At 41.2% G+C, this 20,539-nt stretch overlaps 1 protein-coding gene across 1 annotated transcript in view; it reads right to left on the minus strand.

Annotated features, from left to right (window-relative positions):
- LOC122563262 (signal peptide, CUB and EGF-like domain-containing protein 3) overlaps positions 1-20,539 on the minus strand; it is a 367,101-nt gene that overhangs the window by 312,123 nt on the left and 34,439 nt on the right. The gene's annotated exons all lie outside the window — the stretch shown is intronic.

Raw genomic sequence — 20,539 nt, forward strand, 5'->3', positions numbered from 1 at the left:
CCCCTACCCAGCTCAGATAATGGATACACTCGAATAATGACCACAGTTTTGCACTCAAAGCTGAAGTGAGAAACAACCATTTAATAGATCCAGCAAAAATCCGTTTAAGACCAAGCAAATACATTCTGTCATGAGACTTCCCCATGTCTATAAACTGTGGAGATCGCCCCTTAAAGAAGCCCCACCAACATCTTTATAGAAGCATAGATTCCCTACAGTGGCCCATCGAGTCTACACCCACCCTTTGGTGAGCATCTAACCAGACCCAAACCCCCACCCTATCCCAGTAACCATGCATTTCCCAGGGCTAATCCACCTAGCCCGCACATCCCTGGACACTACGGGGCAATTTATCAAGGCTAATCCACCTTAACCCGCACATCTTTTATAACCCTCAATCTGCCGTGTGTATAAATGACATGACTCAATACTACAGTCTAAATAGTCTTTCTTCAGTGCTGTAAAATCCTGAAACTAACCCTCAAATTGTAAAGAAATTCTAATTTTATAAAATCTACTAATTGGCCCTTGAAATGTCAACTTTATACATTGACAATTCTTGTTTGGCATAGGCAAGAATTAGTGGCAACATTTGTCAGTTAATTTTTAGAATGAATCATTACAATCAAATATATCAGAGATATATATGTTCAACTCCCTTCATTTTCAGTTGCTTTTCATCTCCCAAGTTCATATGTTCTGGGCTTTTTCCCCTCACCTTGTTTAAGAGCTTGGTTCTATTAATTTGCTTTTCCCTTTTCTTTGAATATTCGCTTCAGTTCTGATTTAATTCTTTCTTGTACAGGTATTCACATTTGAATGGATAAGGAATGGGAGCTGGGAGATCAAAAAGGTCCAAGGATGTCAGTTCCATGAGCTGGGATTACATTCTAACAAATGGTTTTATTGGTTACCAACCACATACAGTTCTTCTTGAAGTCATACAATGTAAGCAACTGACTGAACCCAGAAGCTGCTTCTTGAGTTGTGCAGTCTCGGATACAGCTGCTATTTCTGGAACACATCACGCTTTTCTGGTATTTCACATTTTCTTTACTTCCGCCCCTCGAACCTCTCCTGTTTTTGTTCCATTTGCAAATGAATTTCCATTCTCCATGCTAGATGCAAGCAGAATAAAGAGGTGGCCCACCCTCTGGCTTTCCCATTGTCAGCTTTGATAACAGCAACCAGGAGAAACCGGTGTATAGATTTTCAATTCCCTGGTGTGGGAAGGACCTGATCTCTGCTCGGATCCTTCCCTTGAAGTTTCATTAAGGTAAACAACTTACTTGTTGTCTCAGTCAAACCTCATTCAAAATAATCTGTAAACTCTAGAATGGTTAAAACAACAGAAGCCAGATTGACTGGAAGAGCTTTAGGAGCCACAAGAACCACATGAACAGCAGAAGCCGGAAGAACAGTAGAAGTTGGAAAACTTGTTATCAGGCAAAGGAACCACAGCAGCTGCATCAGCCACATCAGCAGGGAAAGCCCTACAGGCTTCATTCCCACTATTAAAGCTGCTTGATACAATAGTGTTGCTCTTCACAGCTAAATCAATGGGTTGTGTTGGTGGAAAAGACAGTTTTATGGACCATTCCTTAGAAAGGTTTACCCCAACTCATTTGGGCAAGAAGTGAATACTTCAACTAAGCATTCTTGCATTTAAAACATGTACCTCATTAACAAGCATACTCACTGAAGTTGATCCTAACTGATGGATTGAATTCAAACATGCTCATATGGAAAATAATCAATATTACAGATTGATGTTGGTATCAGCTAGCTAAGTACCTTTTTGTGGCCTCCCACATCATTTGTTTCTCAAGTGTGAATGGACCATAACTCAAGTTCAATAGATATCAATGGCTGGCAATGATTTTTCAACTATAACATCACAGAATTACAGCACTGAGGGAGGCTATCCATGCTGACCCTCTGCAAGAGCAACTCAGCAATCCCACCTCCCTGCCCTGTAGTCCTGCAAATCTTCTCTCTTCAGGTTCTTAGCCAATTACACTGTAAAAGCATTGCTTGAATGTGTCTCCACCCTACTATTCCAGATCCTAACCACTCACAATGTGAAAAAGGCTTTACCTTATTTTTCCATTTGTTCTTTGTCCATGAGACCTCCAGATTTTGAAAGCCTCTCTCCTCTCAAACTTCTCTTCCCTGATGAGGGTAACATTGTAAAGATCCATAAACCAAAATCGAGTTGAATTGAATTGAATTGAATTGAATTGAATTTATTGTCACGTGTACCGAGGCACAGTGAAAAGCTCTGTCTTGCAAGCAACACAGGCAGATCACAGAGTTAAGTAGCAGAGATAAGTAAATAACGGGTAAACAACAGCAAAAACAAAAACACAGGTACAGACGAATTACCAAATGATCTCCAAATGAAAATAAAATTAACCACATTTCACACTTCATTATTAGTTTAACACAAATCAGAATAGCTCTGATGCGCTGCCAATCAGCTTTCAACAAATACATAGTCATTTTTTTACGCCCTATGTATTTCGAAGGAGATGTGGCTCAGAAGCACATCTTTAATTCTGTGACTTCATTGTGAAAATATTAAAACTCAACAAGATACAGAAAACTTGGGTTAACCTAGAACCCAAGGGGAAGTATTTAAGGTTTCCTGCTGAGATATTATTTGGAAGTTATGAATAGTGAAAAAAATGAACAGTCCTATTCATTGCAAAGTGTGAAAAATTACAACCGGCTTCTGGTGGAGAATTTATCTATCATTTTGTGACAGGTACAATGATGTTTTTGGATCTTTACTTGAGATTACTTTGATTCTTATGCTTCAAGTTAGCCTGCTAGGTGAATTTTAACTTGTGATGTTTTCATTAGCCTTGTTAACTTAATAAAACATTCACAGATTCATAGATGACCATAGATGATTCATTGTGCATCCAGGGCTGTGAACAGATGCTAACTCCACATGGAATCTCAGGCTACTTTTAAAGTACAGCTTGTTACCTCATTGATTGAGGATGATCAGCCATGATCATAATGAATGGTGGTGCTGGCTCGAAGGGCAGAATGGCCTACTCCTGCACCTAATGTCTATTGTCTATAATCCATCTGCCTCCGATCGACCTGTGCAGGACCAGTAAATTTGCTAGACTATTGGAGGTCAAGAATATACAGTGCACACTCTGAAAGAATCCTTACCCTGACTTGTGTCAATCACATGCCTAATGGATGAACGATCTTCCAACTGGTAACCAGAAACAAGATTTCAGGAATCCAAACTGGACAAGATGTAACAAAAAGTAATATGAATGAAGGTCCATGCAAAGCCAAAACAGGGAAAACTGGATATACTGCAAGGGGCTGGACCACAGACTTGACAGTGCCACATTAGGGAAGGACAACCAGTACAAGTGAATTTATTAAGTATTTAAATCAATGTATATAAAAAATATAATATCAATGCCAGTAGACCGTCTATCTACTTGAAACAAAATAACAAAAATGTCACAAATCTAATGTTAACAGGGGCCTCTATAAACAACATTACATACATGGCTCCCAACTTCTCATCTCCTTACATTCAATTAGCTAAAATCTACTTGTCCTAATAACAAATTTGTCTTACCCAAATTCAATGGACTTTTATTTGTTAATTTTTTAAAAAGTTTTCAATTCTTTTCTGAGAAATTCAAAACTTCAAATCTCATGCAAGCAAGCATTCATCTTCAGAATGGTGTCTGCATATGTTTGAAATCCTATGGTTAGCATTCTTTCAAGCCTTTTCCCAGACGAAGCCAATAACAACCTGACAATAAGCATCACATAATATGCAACCATTGTGACAAGAACAGAAATTGCTGAAAAAGTTCAGCAGGTCTGGCAACATCTGTGAAGAGAAATTGGAGTTAATGTTTCAATTCCACTCACTTTTTACAGCAATTTCTACTCTTGTTTCTGACTTACAGCAGCCATAGTTCTTTCAGTTTTTATATAACTTTTTCAACTGATTTAAAAAAGGGACAACTAACAGCAGAAATGCTTCAGGTACTATGATGTTTCCAGTGGTTGTTGATACAAATCCAAGGTTTTATGAGGTGGCTATGTTTTAATTTAAATTGTCTCTTCAGTTTTGTTTCATTTGTTTCTAGAATGTGGGTGTTGATGTACCAGCTTGAACCTTGAGGTGTAGATAGACCCTCGATGCCATTAGAGAGGGAGTTCCAGGATTCTGACTCAGCAACAGTGGAAGAATGGTAACATAGTTGTAAATCAGGATGGTGGGTGGGCAGTGGGGGAACCTATACATGGTGCTGATGCATATACCTGCTGTGGCATATTGTCCTTTTATACGGTAGAGGTCACCAATTTGGAAGGTGCCGTCAAAGGAACCCTGGGCAAGTTAGTGAAGTGCACTTGTACACTAGTGCTACAGGGCACTGGTGAAGGAAAGGAATGGTATAGGTGACAGACAGGGTTTAAAAATGTGTTGCTGGAAAAGCGCAGCAGGTCAAGCAGCATCAAAGGAACAGGAGAATCGACGTTTCGGGCAGAAGCCCTTCTTCAGGAATTCTTCTGGGTGACAGACAGGGTGCCAATCCATTGGACTGCTTTGATCTGATTGTGTTGCACTCCTTAAGTGTGATTAGAGCTGCACCCATCCAGGCAAATGGAAAGTATTTCATCAGACTCTTGTCTTGTGCCTTGTCGATGGGGTGGACAGGCGTTTGGAAGACACAAGGTGAGTTACTGCTGAATTCCCAACCTCTGACCTGGTCTTGTAACCACAGTATTTATATGATTGATCTAGTACAGTTTCGGGTCAATAGCAACTTCCAGGATGTTGGTAGTGGCGAAATCAGTGATGAAAATGCCACTGAATGTCAACCTTTTATTTCAGATCAAAGAGAGTAATGAACAGAGCTGCTACAAGTTCTACTGAGAAAAGTCCATGTTACAGCATTTCCTTCTCATTGATACAATTGGGTTCTCAGCAGTACACAAATTACCTGACTTGCTAAAGCCAGCTTTCCAAAGTACTATACAAGTAAAGCCAACATTTCATAACTGCAAGCAAAACTGGAGCCAGCATTAATGCCTTCAACACTTGGTTTCAGCCTGAGTGAGTCAACAGGGTCAACAGAGTACCACTCAATCTCAAGTTCATCCAACATCCAAACATAACCGGAATCATCTCTGCATTAATGGTTCTATTACTACACACAAGTGGAAGCACAGAAGAACACATTGTAATCCCAATCCATGAGTTTGCAGTCAATCTGAGTATATACGCCCAAAACATAGACTCTCCTGCTCCTCAGCTGTTGCCTGACCTGCTGTGCTTTTCCAGCGCCACCCTTTTCAAGTCTGTTTTGTACAGCTGGTTTGTGTCACCGCCTGCACTGAGTCTTCCTCACCCTGCTCAAGCTTATTCTCTTTTCTCAACGGGGATAACATCCCTGTTTATTATCATCCTCCTCATCTTCAGGCAACATATGTACCAGCCGTACCTCACTGGGCAAGCACAGAACCTGTTTCCAATTTTTCTCCAACTTCATTCTCAGCTAAGGGGCTAGAGGTAGGCCTGGAACCTGGACACTTGGCAGAGGCAGTGCCTGGAAAGAGAATTCAGGCAGCAGTATGCCCAGAGTCCAGACACTTGGTGGGGTTGGATGGCAAGAGGTTGGGTCTCCTGGGGCATTATTATTGTCATCGCTTTTCCTGGGGTGGGACACCTTGAGGACCGGAACACCTTCCAGAGACCTTGCAGGATTCTTAGAGCCATGCTTGAGACCCAACTTGAAAAGAAGATGAACTCTATTTAAGTAATTTCTTTTAATTCTTTTTGTAGCTCAAAATGACGCCAGATTGTGGTGACAAAACACTTCTCACGGTATCTTCAAGATACATGTGACAATATAATCATTCACTCATTATGAAGATGGGGGTAAGCAGTGAAGAATAATTCTCTGATGTTCACTTGCAGTCCTGAGTAAGAAGTTCAGTTCTAACATCCCTCCTTACCTGTCCTGAAAAGTGGCAAAGATCTAGCGTTACATTGACTCGGGTCCCAGTGCAACATCCTGATATGAAACATATTCTGCTCCTTTCATTTTAAAGTAAATCATTAAATATGTCCCTGTTCCTACAGAACACATGAGCAGGTAGTTTTCATTTAAGGATAATTAACAACCATTCCAATAAACAATACCTTTCAATCACTGTTTAGCAGGTGAGCAAATCATTCCAGGAATACATGAAATTTGTGCTTGTTTATTCCCGGGCAGCTATGTTCAGGCAAGAGTTAACTAACTTCTGCATTTTGAAAACAATGCATATTCTTCCAAATATGTTACTCCATCTAATAAATTTACAAAATCAGTTGTTGATCTTTGAAAGAACAGCACAAAGAAGAATTATGCTTTCGGAGCTTTTAACAAGAAGCTTGTTCCTGATGTTTTTGTAAAGGATGAATTGAATTAAGTTGAGTTGAACTGAATTAGCTTTATTACCACATGTACTCACATGAATACAGTGAAAAAGTTACAAGTTGCCACTTACAGTGCCATCTTAGGTAAAAAGATACATAGGTACAGATTCTTGAGTACAAATTCTTAGGAAAAACATTAGAAAATTAAATAAATAAGAAGTCCAGCATTACAGCCCTTTAAAAGTTAAAAAAAAACTCATGGTAATAAATTAGTAAAATAAAGAAATAAGTAGTTCAGAATAACAGCCGTTCCACAATAACATAATAAAGAAAAAAAAGAGAAACAGAAGGATGGAAACCAAAACAAGGGAATGTTTGCTCTAGTTGTACAGGGTATTGGTGAGGCCACATCGAGAGTACTATGTACAATATTGGTCCCCTTATTTAAGAGCGTGTAGAATTGCATTTGAAGGGGTTATTTTATGAAGGTTAGATAGGCGAGACCTGAGTCCTTTAGAGATCAGAAAATTTCAAAGTGATCTTAATGAAATGTATAAGGTCCTGAAGGGACATGATAGGGTGTACGCTGTGGGAGAAACTAAAATTAGGAGACAGAGATTTACAATAACAGATTACCCATTTAAGGAGGAGATGAGGAGGGTTTTCTTTTGCGAAGAATTTGTACTCAAGAATCTGTACCTAGGGATCTTTGAGAGTCTGTGGAACCCTCTCCCCAGAACGCAGTGGGGGCAGGGTCCAACCAGTCCATGCTGAACATAATCTCAAACTAAACTGGCTCTATCTGCCTGCCCCAAGCCCATATCCCTCCAAACATTTCCTTTTCCTGTGTCTATCCAACTGCCTTTTAAATGTTGCATGCAAACCACCCTCTGTGTAAAACATTTGTCTCATATCTTTTTAAAAGCTCTGTCCTCTCACCTTAAAAATGTGCCTCCTAGTCTTGAAATCCCCCATCCTCAGGAAAACACAACTACCATTAACTCTACCTCTGCCTCTCATTATTTTGGAAACTTCTATTAGATCGTCTCTCAATCTCATACACTCCAGTGAAAAAGTTCTAGCCTATCCAGCCTCTCCTTGTAGCTCAAATCTTCCATACCTGACAACATCCTGGTAAATCTCTTTTTAACCCTCTCCAGCTTGACAATATCCTTTCTATAAGTGGGTGACCAGAACTGGACACAGTATTCCAGAAGAGGCTTCACCAATGTTCTATACAATCGCAACATGACTTCCCAACTCCTATACTCAAAGGACTGAGCAATGAAAGCAAGCATGTCGAAGATCTATGACCTTTCACCATTGAAGAGATGAAAAATATCATGGGGATCCTGAGATACACAACCTCAAATCCACACACCCGAGTCACAAGGGACACTGCCCATTTGTGGTTGAGCCCGGCACAACCATCAAGAGTAAAAGTTGAAAAGTGCAAGCAATAGCAGAGGGTGGCATCTTCCCAGGCCCTGAACAATATCGACCCTGGCAGGGAATTGGGGAAAATTGTGGGAGAAGTTGAGCGAGACCCTTCTTCATGTTGGGAGAAACAAGCTGCATTTCCAGTGAAGTCCCAGACATCAAGATGGGGTTCTCACTGGAGAGAGGCAAGTGGCCCATTAACGGGGATTATTACTCATTGTCACCCAGATTATTACTTAATCTTGCCTCATTAATGTACACTCTCCTATCCCAACAGATAGAAACTGGGCATTGAGAATTGCTGACATGCAAGTACCTGCTTAATCCAGTTTGTTCCTCCAAACCTCCATCTTGGATCCTGACACCAATGTCTCTGGGCATTATCCATGGGCTGTGACCTCATATGCACAGACACTGGTATCCAAAACATGCCAGACTCTCTCCACCATTGTGGCACATCTCTGATCCAATTACAATAGACTGCTGCTGTGTAATGCTGCAATTTCGACCACATCAGCAACTAGCATCAGAATGCTACAGGTACCACCCTCCTCACAGATTGAACTAGGCTGCACCTCAGAGTTGCTTGGCTGATTGCTTAGTGCTCACTCATTTAGCACATCCCTCATTGTCTTTTAGGGCTTTCCCCCTGAGACAGAGCTACTGACACACCTTATTTCTGCCTTGCTGTTTAGTACAGATTCAAGTCCGTTCAGCAACAATCTGTGATCAGTCAAGAGGGTGGTGGACAGGTTGCTGAATGGTACTGAGCTATGTCAGTTTCACACCTATACCATGTCTCAGCAGTGGACACAGCAAACACACTGAAAGTGCTTCAAGCAAATGGCCAACATCTCAAAAATGCCCTCAGTCAAGGCAAGAGAGACACCCTTCAGCCAGGCTTTCTGCAGGCTGTTTGCTCCTGGAAACAGACAAAGGGAGGGATTGAATGAGATGAAAATAGTCATAGAGTCATATAGCACGGGGACAGACCCTTCGATCCAACCAGTCCATGCCGAACATGAACCCAAACCAAACCAGTCCCACCTGTCTGCTCCTAGCCCACATCCCCCCCAAACCCTTCGCACCCATGTACCCATCCAAATGTTTCCCAAATGTTGCAATTGTATCCACATCCACCACTTCCTCAGGACGTTCATCCCACACGTGAACCATCCTCTGTGTAAAAAGGTTGCCCCCATGTCTTTTTTTGAATCTCTCTTCTCTCACAGTGAAAACGTCTCACCCCGCCGCCCCCCCACCCCCCGGAGTTTTGAAATCCCCCATCCTAGGGAAAAGACAACTATCATTAACTCTATCTATATCCCTCATTATTTTATAGACATTTATAAGGTCCCCTCTCAATCTCTTATATTCCAGTGAAAAGAGTCCCAGGTCAAGCAAGTGGGAGAAAGGTGATGACGAGTCCCAAGTGAGTGAATGGACCCATGAAGAAGCCCTGCTGCATTATTTGGGGAACTGGGTAAGAGTGAGTGAGGGAGGATGTTGCAATTGTGAGCATGGTAGACCACGGTGCTTGGGGTGCAGTAGCAGAGATACACAATGAGGAGTGTTTGGTAGCAGAGAGAAGATGGTGACACTTACCATTGCAGAGAGAAAATGGTTATCGAGCATCTTTAAACATCACTGAGCATTCCGCTAATGGACCGAGACTGCACTGACCCAGGTGGCTAACTCAGAACAGGCTGGCAGTGCCTAGTGTCAGGTCTCCTCGCAGCTGGTCCTTGCGGAAAGGGGGTGTCCCTTCTCTGGACCACTGTATCCACGAGGAGCTGCAGGATCCAGTCCAGAAAGTGATGTGCTAAAATCCCCCTGTCTGTTGTCTCCAGAGCAAATGTCAAAAAGTGTGCAGAGCAACCAGTGCTTGTCTGGTTGTTACTGCAACCTTTCAAAGAATGGGGCCGTGGCACCATGGAGCCCAGTATATCTTGGCTGTGATGAAACCTTCTGGCTACAGTGAGTGGGAGAATCAGTGCAATGTCGGTTGTGAGGGACATCACAGGGACATGGTAGGTAGTTGATGCAATAATCATGTGAGAAATTCACTAGGGCTTCATGGAGCAGAACCCTCCATGAAACTCAATGATAATGACACTTCGCCATAATATAGTAGGATAATACAGCTCACAATTTGTAATGTTTGCTGTAATTCTTATTAAACACCATCATATCAGGAAGAGTAATCAATTCCATCCACTTAAAGCAAGCAACAAATGTGGCCGTTTTAGGTTGCCCTACTGAAAAAGAAGAGAGATACAAAAGCAGGTTCACAAAAATGTCAGAACTACAAGTTCTCGGGTTTTAAGCGAAAATGAAAGAGTTGGGGATAGTTTGTCACTTAAAGAAAAATGTTCAGAGTCAAAGGAGCGGCGCTCCAAACCTTGTACTTTCAAATAAACCTGTTGGACTATAACCTGGTGTCATGCCATTTTTAACTTTGTCCATCCCAGTCCATCACTGGCACCTCCGCATCAGAGGAGATCTGTTTTGAGGATCTCAAAATTCTGAAGAAATTTGACACGGTGAATGGGAAAATGTTATTTCCATTGGTTGATGGGTTCAGAAACAAAAGGGGATGAATTGAAAATTTTAGAAGGAGGGAAATAGATTTTTTTTTTAAAAAAACACCACTGTTAAGATGTGAAGTCTAAAGAAGAATGGTGTTGTAAGCAGAATCCCTAACAGGATGGCAGTCCCACCTGACGATAAACAATTGACAAAACAAAGAAATTGGATTTTAGGATAGGTCGGGGATCATTTCAGAGAGACAAAATAGACACAATAGTACTAAGAACCTCCTTCTATGCTAGTAAATTGTACATTTTCAATTATTTCTCCTAAAATGAATAAGCTGCAAATTTAGTGCCATTATCATCTGGTGTCTATTGTGTTGCATTTTTACCTCGGATTCCATTTTGTAGACAATCTTTACACTGGAGACAAAGTCTCAAGAGAAATGCATTTCCCTGATGCAACTTTGACAAGTCAAACAGCATCTTCTCATGCTGCCAACAACTCCCAAGTCCCAACCAATATCGAACTGCAGAAAGATTTGGAATTAAAAACCTGATGATGACAAAACTGTTGTCATAAAAACCCAGCAGGTTCACAACTTTCCTTCAGAAAGAAAACTGCCATCCAGTGACATCCACATCCCACGAACAAATCAACAAAATGCTCACTCCAGGTGATCTTTCCATTTCTAAGTTAATGCTTCATATCAGTTGCTTCCATCTCTTGTGCCTATTTGCCAAACCACCCAATCACATGTAACGTATCATCCAGACGGTATCTCCAAGCTTGAGGGTTTTCAGCAAGAAAAGTGATAGTGTCAGCAGCTGTATGTTGCAACTGAAGATCAATACTCCTCAAATGAATTCTGAGACTATCCTTTACAGGGTAAAATGCCAGGAAATGTATCAATCTGTCCCATATTACTATCAAAACAGAATATGAGAAGCATACAGGAAACACAGAGTGAGTGGAAATGACAGGAATAGGAACATCTCATCCTGAAATATGCCGATTGAAGTTCCCCCTCCAATGCAAATGTTTTTCTAAGTTTTCTAGTTTTGGGTTGGGGAAGAGTGAAGAAAGGCAATGTTTGTTTGTCCACCCTGAATTTGGTCGTGTTGACATAGTAACAATATATACTGCATTTTTCGCCCACTACACTGAAAGACAGAGCAAAGAGAAACAGCTGAGCTGAATGAGTCAATAAGCCCACCATATTCAAGGAAACTGAGTTGGCCAGGCTCAACTATTTTGCAGAGTTCTAACAATGCAGCAAATGTTATAAAATGTCATATCTTTGGGGATGTATAATTTATACACTAAAAACTGTTAGGAAGAGGTTCATTCTCCATAGATGTCACCTCTCTGATTGATCCATAAGTCCTGGCCCAATTTCCTAGCCCACAGGAAAATCCTGGTTTCTGCCATTATGCTGGAGGGGAGGTTAAAGCTTTAAGCTATAATATTCAAGGTTCTTACCTCTGGGCACTCGCACTAGAGTCATAGAGTCATGGAGTTATAGAGATATACAGCAAGGAAACAGACTCTTCGGTCCCACCCGTCCATGCCAACCAGATATCCTAACCCAATCTAGTCCCACCTGCCAGCACCTGGCCCATATCCCTCCATACCCTTCCTATTCATATACCTATCCAAATGCCTCTTAAATGTTGCAATTGTACCACCCTCCCCCACATCCTCTGGCAGCTCATTCCATACATGTACCACCCTCTGTGTGAAACAATTGCCCCTTAGGTCTCTTTTATATCTTTCCGCCTCACCCTAAACCTATGCCCTCTAATTTTGGACTCCCCGACCCCAGGGAAAAGACTTTGTCTATTTATCCTATCCATGCCCCTCATAATTTAGTAAACCTCTATAAGGTCACCCCTCAGCCTCCAACGCTCCAGGGAAAACAGCCCCACCCTGTTCAGCCTCTCCCTGTCGCTCATATCCTCCTACCCTGGCAACATCCTTGTAAATCTTTTCTGAACCCTTTCCAGTTTCACAACATCTTTTCGATAGGAAGACCAGAATTGCACGCAATATTCCAACAGTGGCCTAACCAGTGTCCTGTACAGCCGCAACATGACCTCCCAACTCCTGTACTCAATACTCCGACCAATAAAGGAAAGCATACCAAACACCTTCTTCACTATCCTATCTATCTGTGACTCCACTTTCAAGGAGCTATGAACCTGCATTCCAAGGTCTCTTTGTTCAGTAACACTCCCTAGGACCTCACCATTAAGTGTATAAGTCCCGCTAAGATTTGCTTTCCTAAAATGCAGCACCTCTCATTTATCTGAATTAAACTCCATCTGCCACTTCTCAGCCCATTGGCCCATCTGGTCCAGATCCTGTTGTAATCTGAGGTAACCCTCTTCGCTGTCCACTACACCTCTAATTTTGGTGTCATCTGCAAACCTACTAACTGTACCTCTTATGCTTGCATCCAAATCATTTATGTAAATGACAAAAAGTAGAGGGCTCAGCACCGCTCCTTGTGGCACTCCACTGGTCACAGGCCTCCAGTCTGAAAAACAACCCTCCACCACCACCCTCTGTCTTCTACCTAAAGAACCAAAATTTCTAATATTTTACAACAGTGAATCACTGCCAGATGTACTCTTAGAAATGCAAGTTGATGGATACTAGAAGCTGATTTCTATATAGAGTTTTCTGAATGTCTAGCTTGTTGCGCGTTTGGTAAGACATATATTAATGAATGTTCATAAGGTCAGTTGGGCTGGTAACAAGGCTTTTAATAAGCAACAGCCACTCTTAATTGGCAAATCGTCAATGTTTAGCAGAATCTCATCACACTACTTGTCAAAAATATAAAAGCTGGAGCAGGATGCTTCTTATGTTGAAATGGACTTCACAAAGCTTCTCTTTTGATTCTGCCACAAATCTCACCATAGTCTACACCTGCTAATATTCTGCTCTGTGTTCCTAAAATGGGAAAAGGTTGCTAAAACAATGACTATAGAGCCTCATAATCAAAACTCCAAAGAAAATCATTCAAAATCCATAGCAACCTGTGCAGCTTATCTAGGTTTACATACTTCAATCCTTCACATTAATAAAATCCTTGCCAATAAAGACAATTTAGTACATGTTCAACTTCAACTTAACATCTGAGATAAAACTGTCTGAACCTAATGACAATCACCAGTTAATGCTGATGTTTACCGCTGCCAAATATGACCTCCTTGTCTTCCACATTCCCTGGACTCCAAAATGTGACCTACAAATTGAAAATGGCTGCAACTATACCAGGGGTAGGTACAGTCAGTGAGATTATTTTGTGTCTCAACTCCTGGACTCCACTTCAGAATAATGGGAGAGCCTTCAACCCCAAATGCATCTAATCAAGCGGATACGGAGTGCAGTCCTATGTAATTTTTTCACTGAGCATGTAGAATAATAGTGTCCAACTGTGTGGCTGCAAACAATGGTGACAAGCGAACATAACCATTACAGACTGAAGACAGCCATCGCTGAGAGGCAGATGTAATTGCTGGCAACCCTTAAAAGTGAACCACAAAACACACTAAAACAGCAGCTAATAAATTTGAAAGACCCTATACAGACAACAAGCAAGACTCATGTCATTTACAAAATACCTTGCAAGAACTGTAACAAACACTACATTGGACAAACAGGCAGAAAACTAGCCACCAGGATACATAAATATCAACTAGCCACAAAACGACATGACTCTCTCGCACTAGTATCCTTACATACAGATAAGGAAGGACACCACTTTGACTGGGACAACATATCCATCCTAAGACAAGGCAAACAGAGACACGCAACGAAAATTCCTAGAAGCATGGCATTCCAACCAGAACTCTATCAACAAACACATTGACTTGGGCCCCATTTACCACCCCCCTGAGAAAAAGAACAGGAAATGACATCACCATAGCAAATGGCGTCACCACAGGAAATGACATCACCAACCCAAGGAAACCCAAACATATAAATAGAGAGCAGGAAACATCAGCAGTGCTTCGTCTGGAGCCTCATTGAAGATGTTACCAAGTATGGTAACAAAACGTCTGAAAATGAACGTTCCAGCTCAGCGAGCAAACCTACATCCAGAACCTCAACCTGAGCTACAAATCTTCTCAAACCTTGCTGAACCACAAAGCATAAAGCAAATGCAAGATTCACGGACTCCACTGAACTGATTTCCTATCACCTTGAATTGTATATGTTCTGTTACGTGCTCTTTTACACAATGATGCCATTTGTGGGTGAGATGGTCCTGGGAACACAAGGTTTCTGAAGTTGTACAGCACTTAAAATCTCCTACTGTCTATTTGTGTCAGGACTGGTGCTGAACTCATCACAATAAGGTCCAACGTAAACGTTCCCTGGCATTAAAGTCATGTCATGGCCCTGCTAGTCAGGGTACTCCATGTCCCACTCTACAGAGGACTATTCTAAACCATCATCTGTCAGTGAGGTGGATGCTGATTGCTCTGTTTGATAAAGATCTCTTTTTGTTTCTTACATTCCCCAGACTCGTTCATTGCGAGTGTGACTGATGGATCCAGCCACAAGAGGAGTTATCATCACTATTACTGTAATGCAATGAAGGCCCTGAGAATTAGAGAAGGAACAGGTGATCTAGCAACCCAAGCCCAGCAGCAAGCTCCAGCCGATACTAAACAGTCTCCACATAAAGAGGTTGCAGCTGATGGTCCCCTTAGAATATGCAGGAGGTACAGGAGACCCAGAATCTATCATCCTTGGTGTGATGTTCTCCGAATGCGCGAGCTGCAATGTCACCACAGGCAAAGGATGTTCCAGGACACTGTCACAGAATAGTTTCAAAATCAAGTAACAACAGAGAATACAGCAGGTTGAAAATCACTTAACACCAGGTTATAATCCAATAGGTTTATATGGAAGCACTAGCTTTCAGAGCACTGCTCCTTCATCAGGTAGCTATGGAACTACTTTGGAATTTCTACTTTGGAAATAGAACCAGTCTGACTCAAGATTGAGATACAGGCAGACTCTAACCCCACACCTTTAATGCATCGTCTGAACTGAAAATGTCACCTTTTTTAATAAAACCTTAAGTTATCTTGAGAATGTGACTTAAAGGAAATTCTGGGATTTACATATTAATGGACTGAAACTCATTCTAAAAGATGAAAGACTTAACAGCAATCTAGGCTTGTTCAATCTATCATTTCCGTTGCATGACACTGTCATCTTTTGCTATAAATTCTGTGTCTTATGATCCTGCTCGACAGCTACCTGATGAAGGAACAGCACTCTGAAAGCTAGTATTTCCAAATAAACCTGTTGGACTATAACCTGGTGTTATGGGATTTTTAACTTTGTCCACCCCAGTTCAACACCGACTCCTCCACATCATGGTTATTGAGAAGTAGATTGATTAAAGACAGAAATAATAAACAGGCAATTCAAGTATCAGAGCTGAGGGACAGGTTACAGTATATCACCCAGATAAGAGTTCTACATAGGAATGCAGAGTGCAAGGAATAAATTAGACAAGCTGCAGGTACAAATTAAAATTGAAAGTTATGATACAATGATCATTACTCAGGCATGGCTGCAGGATGATCAGGATTGGGAAATAAATATACTAGATTATAAGGTTAACAGGACAGGCAGGGAAATGGCAGAGGAAATGCAGTAGGTTTACGGATTCAAAACAAAATTACTGCAATGGTGAGGGAGGATATAATAAGTGGAAAGTATTCAGTGGAGAACAGATAGGTAGAACTGAGGAACAGTGAAGGACCTAAAACTGAAATAGGTGTTGTGTACAGACTTCTTGGTAGCAGCTTGGAAGTAGTGGATTTATAAATGCAGAAAATAGGTAAGTGTATCACAAAGTCAGAGGGGAAATTAATGGGAGAGTTTAACTTCAACATAGGTTGGGAAAGGCAGACAAGTCCCTGTCGGAAAGGTAGTGAGTTTCTGGATTGTGTCCAGGATCGTTTCCAACAGCAATATGTCCAGGATGTAACAAGGGGACACGCTTCATTGGATTTAGTAATGAACTGGATTTAATTAGTGACCTAATTGTGCATAAACATTTAGTAAGAGTGATCATAATATAAATGAGTTTGATATAATGTTTGAAAGCGAAAAGTACGAATCAGCAGCTAGAGTTTTAGATTTAGGTAAGGTGAAGTAAGTGAAATTATTTAACTAAATAAGACTGAGTTTGTCCACAGTGAAATGGGAAAATCTGCGGAAGGGTAAAATAAGTGAAGAACACTGAAGGAAGTTTAAAGAAACAATCAAACAGCTGCGAAGGCTGTCACACATCTCCCTCTACAATGTGCCTATGCAGAGAAGGTCTGGAGAGAGATGTACTGGTTTTTGTCAAGGTTCGTCCTGAGCAGCTCCATGACCGCAGGATTCTGTGCTCTACGGTCTGTTCCCTGGAACTGACCATCAACTTGGTGAAAGTCACTCCCTGGTCTGCCCGAAAGTTGTTGGTCTTCCAGAACAAGGAGTTAACCCTGACCGAGTGTTGCAGACTGGCACATTCTAAGGTCCAGGACTATGTGCTGAGAGACGCACTAAAGCCTGGGGCAGCTGCTGTTAAGGTGCAGTGGGGAAAGACTGCTGTCAAAGATGGTTCTGCCAAAGTATAACAGTTCAAAGTTTGAGAGAAGATTTGTAGCTCGGACGCTGGTTGTTGTGGTTCTGTTCGCCGAGCTGGGAATTTGTGTTGCAGATGTTTCGTCCCCTGTCTAGGTGACATCCTCAGTGCTTGGGAGCCTCCTGAGAAGCGCTTCTGTGATGTTTCCTCCGGCATTTATAGTGATTTGTATCTGCCGCTTCCAGTTGTCAGTTCCAGCTATCCGCTGTAGTGGTCGACTACTATTAGGACAAGCCAAACAGAGAACAGCCAGGGAATTCCTAGAGGCATGGCACTCATCCACAGATTCAACCAATAAGCACATCGACCTGGACCCAATATACCGACCACTGCAGCGGACAGCTGGAACGGACAACTGGAAGCGGCAGATACAAATCACTACAAATGCATTATTTCCTCACTGGAAAGATTGTGCAAAACAGAATGAGAACATTTTTGTATGTACTTACAGATCACTTACTTTTATGAATAAAGTATATTTTTTCAATTAAAAGAAGATACAATTGTGCTAGTTTAGATTAGGATAGTTAAACTCCACTATTTTCAAAGTTCTATAGTGTTTGTAGTTCTCTTTAATTTTCGTCAAAAATATTCCACTATGTGGCATTCAGGAAATATCAAATAGTGTAACTCCACCACTATTGTTTCCTAACTTGAACCAAATAGATTGTGCTTTTGACCAGCTAGAACATCTTCCTTCTCGAGCATTGTAATATTTTCCTGACCCAGTACTGCTGATGCTCCTCCTTTGTCCTGCCCTTTTGTGAACCTGACCTCCATTGTCACCACTAAATCAGCTTTCCCATATCAATCTGCTCTTGCAGTTCAAAAACTGTATTTACCAAGCTTTATATGTATGCACTGTAAACAGATTACATTGTATTCTCAATGTACAATGTCCTAGGAAATCAAAACCTCTCCTCTTGCAACATCTCTCCAGCCTCACATTCATCTTTAACAGTCCTCCAATTTATAAACTCACTAGTTCATGGCAGTGCAAGTAACCCAGAGGTTATTAACACCATTGACATTCCATTTCTCAGTCTCTCGTTCAGCAAGCTGAAACCTGCCTGTAGAATGTCATCCCTCTTTGAGTGGGGCAAACTTGGACTACACCCTCTGGCTGCTCACCCTTCCCACTTAGTAACCACTCATTAACATTCCAGTACCTGGCAGCAGAAAAGTAAAATACCTTTATGGAAACATGTCCACAATCTCAGAAATGGTTGCCTGTTTCCGTGACTCTAGTTTAGGTGAATCCCCTGCATTACTGAGGAAGTGGTGGATGTGGGTACAACCACAAGGTTTAAAAGACATTTGGAGGGAAATGGGCCAGGAGCTGGCAGGTGGGGCTAGTTTAGTTTGGGATTATGTTCGACATGGACTGGTTGGACTCAAGGGTCTGGTTCCATGCTGTATATTGTGGTCACAGATTTCCTCTTGTCACCTGCATGGCTGAGCCACTTGTAATGTCAACTTGTTGGCTTGAGCCGTACTTCCCAAACAAAATCAACAGCCTGACCAGAATTCAGTACCGAATACCAGCTAGAGAATGAAATTTACCTCTCCGTAGTTCCATCACAGCACAGAGGTCTACTCTGGTCCATGTGTTGATCAGACCGTTTAAAAGAACTAAAATTGAGACTTTATTCAATGCTCACCAGCACTTCCACGATCTTTATTTTATGGTGATGTTAACTGAAATGTTTTAATTAACTCTTAGTCTTTGATTGACATTAAAGGATTCCTAATTTTACATTAAATGTTGCTATTCCTCTCAACTTGATATTATCTCCAAGATCTAATCAACTGATTAAATACTGATCATAATTAAATAATTAATTATTCAATTTACGATGTATAAAATATGTCAAGTGAGTGTATTTTATCAAATCTCATTATTTTTAAGTTTTATTAATTAATTGATCAATCTTACTTCAGAAGTGGATTAAAATCAAATGAAATTAAACGCTTTCCACTGAACTTACCCCCACACATCTCCTGGTGTTGAGATGTTATTCTGCCGATTCAGTTCAATGTTACAAGTATGGAACAAGTTTGCTGCCTCACTGTTTACCTACAAAGGGGAGCTGAACCCATTCTCAGCTGGACAGGTCACGTTAGGTGCTAGATGCCAAACATTAAAAGCCATAATTTTGAAACCTACAAAACACTTAAAGGGATAGAGTACAGACCATTAAGATGTTCCTCCTGGTTAAGGACTCTAGAGCCAGGGAGCACAATTTAAAAATAAGGGGGATGTCATATAAAACTGACAGGAGGAGAATGGTTTGAACTCAGTTAATGGTAGGGCCATGGGGAATGTTGTTACACAGAGAGACCTCAGGATCCCTTCCAAGTGGCATCACTGGTTTCGAACCTTTACAATTACCCACCTCACTGGATAGCAGAAGCTCAATTTTTGAATATGTTTAACCAAGTTCAATACTTGGTAAATTTCTGATTACTAACAGCATAAAAGGTTACGGGATAATGTGGTTAAAGGCACTTAAGTGTTCTGTTCTTATGTTCCCATGATCAATGACTCTTAGATTAATTCCAATCATCAAGAAACATTGGAAAGGAATTTTTGTCTTGGGATATAAGCACTCTTAGCTACACCAGCATTTATTGCCCATCTTTATTTGCCTTTGAGAATGACATTTTTTCCCTCCTATCACAAATTGAACTTTGGATCTGTTTGTATTTGTCTGTCCCCCAGATCACTACATGGCAATTACAGACAAAGGCTACAATTTGACAATCCCCTTTGGATTGCTTGGAAGGAGGGCTGACTGATGAGATACAGCATGGACCAAATGGAGGCAAATGGGACTAGTTTGGTTTGGGAAACTTGGTCGGCATGGATTAGTTGGACTGAAGGGTCTGTTTCCATTCTGCAAGACCCAATGAGTACCAAACTCCTGCCTTTTCCCCATAACCTTGTACACTGTTTATTTTTAAGTAATCATCGAATGCCCACCTGAATGCCTCAACTGAAACTGCCTTTATCACACTTTCAGGCAATGCATTCTACACTTGAACCACTCGCTGTGAGATAATGTTTTGATTTTCTCACCTCAGGTTTGCACAAAACTGGGCTGTCTGCTTCGCAATCCTTTTACTTTCCAGATGAGGGAGGGAAATGCCTCAGTCTGAGCTGACTAACACCCTGATGAATATTAAAATGGTAAAGGACAATCAGAATGGTCAGGCTGCCTTGTCCATTGACTCCATGGTTGGCCATACACAAGGATGTGGCCTAGGGGTTTGTATAATGTGGTGCTTCAAGGCTCACAACTGTATGGGTCATTGTGGAGTAGCCTGCTGGACCATTCTTCTCAACTTTAAAAAATATTTTTATAAGTTTAAATGAGCAGACATATACATAAAACCGACCTCTAGCAGACATATACAGTTTCTGCTTTGATTCAGAGTTAAAACTGGATTTTTAAAAAAACATTCAATCCAGTTACTCTCAG

Source organism: Chiloscyllium plagiosum, unplaced genomic scaffold (genome assembly GCF_037043375.1).
Source record: "Chiloscyllium plagiosum isolate Xiang-an unplaced genomic scaffold, Cpla_swu_hap1 HiC_scaffold_26, whole genome shotgun sequence".
In the NCBI taxonomy this organism is placed as follows: domain Eukaryota; kingdom Metazoa; phylum Chordata; class Chondrichthyes; order Orectolobiformes; family Hemiscylliidae; genus Chiloscyllium; species Chiloscyllium plagiosum.